Here is a 5,000-nt window from a genome sequence, read left to right as displayed (position 1 = left end):
CCTACAGTGACCTCTGAGCGGCCTACAGTGACCTCTGTGTGGCCTACAGTGACCTCTGTGCAGCCTAAAGTGACCTCTGTGTGACCTCTGTACAGTCTACAGTGACCTCTGTGTGGCCTACAGTGACCTCTGCGTGTCCTCTGTGCAGTCTACAGTGACCTCTGTGTGGCCTACAGTGACCTCTGCGTGTCCTCTGTGCAGTCTACGGTGACCTCTGTGCAGTCTACAGTGACCTCTGTGCGGCCTACGGTGACCTCTGTGTGACCTCTGTGCAGTCTACGGTGACCTCTGTGCGGCCTACGGTGACCTCTGCGTGTCCTCTGTGCAGCCTACAGTGACCTCTGAGTGGCCTACAGTGACCTCTGTGCAGCCTAAAGTGACCTCTGTGTGACCTCTGTGCAGTCTACGGTGACCTCTGCTCACATTTTCTCTTGTTTTACTTAAAAAGGATGTAGTTTAGCGTTGAAGACGATGATGTCACATAATCTTATTTCCTGGTCACTAAAGCAAAAATTGAGATTAAGATTCAGAAATATTTCCTCAAAGAGAAAAACGCTTTGATATAAAAACTTGAGAAACTTATTTCTTGAAATTTATTTTCCAATCTTTGTTTCAGAAAGAAAGCAGAAGGAGCGGCGAGCACAGACGAGGTGGAGGAGGCGGAGCTTAGAAGAAGCTTTGATGGCATATGGTTCCCTCCTGCTGGCTCCACTCGCTGCTCTGCAGGGGGTCCAGACGGAGTCTAAGCACAACAAACTTCTCACTTCTGTGAAACTGAAACTTTCATCTACGTATTGTTCCTCAAACCTGTTTCAGTGTGATCGTCCAGATTGGTACAGATTTATTGGTTATTGACCTTCTCATGGTTCCACTCAGCTCTTTGCCTCTTCTGTTCTCTTTAAAGTGAAAATCTGGAACTTTTCTCTGTGGCTCAGATTCAATCAAGATGCTTATCTATCGTCCATACATTGATTTATGAACCGCACGTTCATTTGTCTGCTTCCTGATCAGCTGTGGACGCACATGATCACTCCACTGAAGTGTGTGATGAAGGTCACATGATCACTCCTCTGAAGTGTGCAAAGGTCAAGTGAAGGTCAAACCACACTCTCGTTCTGTGTTGATTGAAGCTCAGCCGAGTCAATCCTTTCATGTGTGTGTGTTTGAATGAGTCTATGGTTGAATGTGACTCATCTCTCTCACTGTTGAATAATCAGACAGGTGGCCTTTGACCTTAAAGCTTCACTCTTATTAACCAGCTGTGATAAAAGAAAGGTGAAACATTACAGCGTTAAAAATCCATCACTTAAACAAAAATCCATCTAATAAAGTCTTCTTTCTTAAAGCGTTGAGGCTTTTTAGTCTAGTGCGACTCGTAAACATGTGTGTGATCACACTGAGACAGCCAGATGACCTCTGACCTTTACCTGCTGCATTACTGTGATGACCCCTAAAGCTTTACATGAACAGAGCGCTGAGTTCAAGGGAAAGGGGGGATGGAGTGATCGTTTAGGGAGTAGAAGCACACACACACACACACACACACACACACACACACACACACATCTTGCCTTTATCCTTCTGGGTCATTCATCTCAATCTGGCTTGCTGTAAAAATCGTTGCCGTGGAGATTTAAGCACAATCTTTGATTGGTTAAGGAGCACAGCTGCAGTATGAAGAAACACCAGGTCGTTAACACGGACAGGCCGTGTGGTCGGGACCTCACCTTTGAAACCGCTTGAGGTCAAGAGGTCACTGAACGTTTCTCTAAAGGTCACAGTTTGTCCATGATGCAACTCCAGTCAGAAGCTTAACATGTTTATGTTTCCAGTCAACAGTGCATGCGTGTGTAAGCATGCATGCATGTGTGTGTGTGTGTGTGAGTGTGTGTGTGTGAGTGTGTGTGTGATCTCTCTTCCTACTGAACTAGCCCTGTGCCTCCAGATGCTGGTGTGTGTATTTACTATGGTGTTCTCTATGATAGCCAGGACGGTTACTATGGTGATCTGACAGTTGCTATGGTGTTTGGGTTTGGTTGCATTCACAGCAACTATGCACATGCTAGCTAACAGGAGAGAGGCCCTTGGGGGGTTTCAGACATGCTGGTGTGGTTGCTGTAACTCAGCTCAGGGCCCCTGGTGTTCAGAGCCCCCTCAGCTCAGGGCCCCTGGTGTTCAGAGCCCCCTCAGCTCAGGGCCCCTGGTGTTCAGAGCCCCCTCAGCTCAGGGCCCCTGGTGTTCAGGACCCCCTCAGCTCAGGGCCCCTGGTGTTCAGGGCCCCCTCAGCTCAGGACCCCCTCAGCTCAGGGCCCCTGGTGTTCAGGGCCCCCTCAGCTCAGAGACACCTGGACTCCTGAAATCTGTGCGTTCATCTGAAGAACAGGAGGTAAAGACGTCTGATAACAGTGAGTTTGAGCGAAAGGATGAAGACGTCCTGTCCACTTAAAATGTCACGTTCCTTTATCTCTCCAGGTCAACATGCAATGTTCACATGTGAGTCTTTACAGGGTGGATAAACTGCCTATATACAGAAAGGTGTGTGTGTGTGTGTGTGTGTGTGTGTATGCGTGTGTGCTCGCTCTGAACCTCATGCAGCAGAGCAGAGGATTGTGGGAACACTGAGAGGTAGAGGATGGATGATGGATCATTTCTTCTCTCATCATCTGTCGGTCCACAGAAGAAGATCCAGTCAATGTCAGGCTCAGACTGGGATCACAAACCCGTCCCTCTGTGTGTGACGCTCGGTCCAAGTGTGGAAGGAAGAAATCAAAAACAATTAAATAAAATAAATATCTCATTTAAAGTTTTGATTTCAAATAAAAAGTGCGATGAGAACGCAGAGAAGCTGCAGCTTAAAGTCTTTATGCTTCTATTCCAATGCTCAGTAAAAACTTCAAGTAAAGTGTCTTAAGAAAGGTTTGGTGGATGTACAGTATGATCTGCTCCATGCTGCTTCATCATCTCTATGTACATGTTGGTGTGCAGAGGAAGACTAGGATGACCCATCTGTCCACAGAGGGTTTCAACACTAAAGCGACGGTCTAACAGGACGTATGTACACAAGCATGCAGCAGAGAGGAAACAGTCCGTTTCTTCACTTGATGTTTTTCTGTGTTTCCTCATTTACGTAGAAAAATGTGGAGCTAAAATAGTCGGCTGGACGAACGAGGACTTTCTCTGGGATTGGAGCAGAATTTTGTCTGTTTGTTTCTAAACGTTGTGCTTTGTAGGCGTGTTTGTGCGGTCTGTCGGCTGGAAACTCTGATGTCATCCATGCTGTGGTGTGAGGTCATCTGTTCAGAGAAAGAGGAGAGGGAGAGAAAGAGAGAACAGTTATTAAAGTATGACACACACATGTTCTGTACATTAAGTCAGTAAGTTCTGCTTCTGTTGACAATAGGGCCAAGGATGCAGAGATTGAAACTTCAGAAACCCAAAGTAAACTTTGACGATGGTCCCATCTGATGCTCCACAACGGCGAAGAATCTGGGCGTAACATTTGACCAGGACTGAACACTCAGCAGCCACATCAACAATGTTGCACAGGCTGCATACTTTCATATCCTAAATATTGCCAGAATCAGAATCAGAATGTTCCTGAGCAAAGCAGATGCTGAAACTAATTCATGCATTTGTGACCTCCAGACTAGATGACTGGGATGTCCTCCTGGCTTGAACTCTTCCTCTGAACAAACTGCAGTCTGTCTCTCTTAATTAAAACTCGAGATTCGATCACATCACACTAGACCTATCAGCTGACTTTAAGGTCTTACTTCTTACCTATAAGATCCTACATGGCCTGGCTCCTTTTACGTTCCTGTGTGAACCTTAAGATCTCAGCAGGCCTGCTTGTCATTCTAAAGGTCAAGATGAAGACTTTTGGAAATGAATCATTGTCATACCTCGCTCGTTTTCTCTGGACCGCACTTCCTGCACTCGTTAAAGACGCGGGCTGATGTTCCCGCCTACAGACGCACCTCTTCTCAGATTATTTTCTTACCTGCTAACTCACCAATGAACAGGAAGCTCAGTCTCCTACTTGCAGGAGAGGGATTAGCCAACCCAGGTTTAGTTAAGGCTTGGATAGACTCTGTCCACTCTTGGTCCGTTATACAGTAGTGAGGGGACAGATCACATCAGCTGATTCTCTCTCTCCATCTTTTAACAGCTCAATATTACAGCCTGTGACTCCACTGACTGCTTCTCACCTCTACACACACACACACACACACACACAAGCTCTTTCCATCACCAGTGACGCTGTTAGCGTGTTTAAGCTTTCCAATGTTTCAGTGTTCTGGTGTTCCAAGGATTCAGTATTGTGTGTTTCCAGGTGTTTCAGTGTTCTGTGGTCTTTGGGGGCAGGGTGGGCAGTCACAATCTGTGTTGTGGCTGGTTTCTCCAGTAGGCGAGGACCTAACACCTCACTCATCTCACCCAGATCTCCGAGGTTCGTCACTGTGTGTGATGTGATGAGAACCAGGCGCTGCCAGGTGCCTGCACTTCAGCTCACTGCCTCATCAATAATTGACAGAGGCAAACCAATCAGAACGATTTGCTCCCACAGTGAAGTGCTGAGCAGCCTAACGCCGGTGAATCATTAATGAGGCAATTAGCCAAGGCGCTCAGACAGTCAGGGCTGGCCAGCAGCTCCTCGTACACGCTCCTGATGGAGTGAAGTGCAGGTCAACACGGGCTGTGATCCATGTCCATCTGTCCAGCTCACATGGCTCACAGGGCCAATAATGGGAACAAACAGGATTGGCCATTAGCATGGCAGATTGACCTTTATCGGCTGTTACCGAGAGAAACGGTCTCCCTGGTGATGGGAGTGTGGGAGAGCCTTTATGGACACGGATACATCGACCTGAGTGACATCACTCAACAACAACAACAACAGAGATGCAGTTTGTCTTTGAAGAGCCGAGATCCTGGATTGTTGTTTGAGAGGAAAATCAAATTCCCAGAGGACTGGCTCACAAAGCCGGATCGATCAGCTG

General features: G+C 47.1%; 1 protein-coding gene across 1 annotated transcript in view; it reads right to left on the bottom strand.

The window, feature by feature from the left end:
- Window positions 1-1,891: 1,891 nt before the first annotated feature.
- mafa (MAF bZIP transcription factor a) overlaps window positions 1,892-5,000 on the bottom strand; it is a 30,518-nt gene continuing 27,409 nt past the window's right edge. Inside the window, exon 3 of the mRNA XM_076158813.1 lies at window positions 1,892-3,293. The gene's annotated coding sequence lies outside the window, so the exon portion shown is untranslated. The remainder of the gene's footprint in view (window positions 3,294-5,000) is intronic.

Source organism: Genypterus blacodes, unplaced genomic scaffold, assembly GCF_046128005.1.
Source record: "Genypterus blacodes isolate CSIRO-AG114 ecotype Tasmania unplaced genomic scaffold, CSIRO-AGI_Gbla_v1 ptg000088l_1, whole genome shotgun sequence".
NCBI classification, from domain to species: domain Eukaryota; kingdom Metazoa; phylum Chordata; class Actinopteri; order Ophidiiformes; family Ophidiidae; genus Genypterus; species Genypterus blacodes.
The sequence above is the reverse complement of the archived record's forward strand: the minus strand, read 5'-3'. Positions and strand labels throughout refer to the sequence as shown.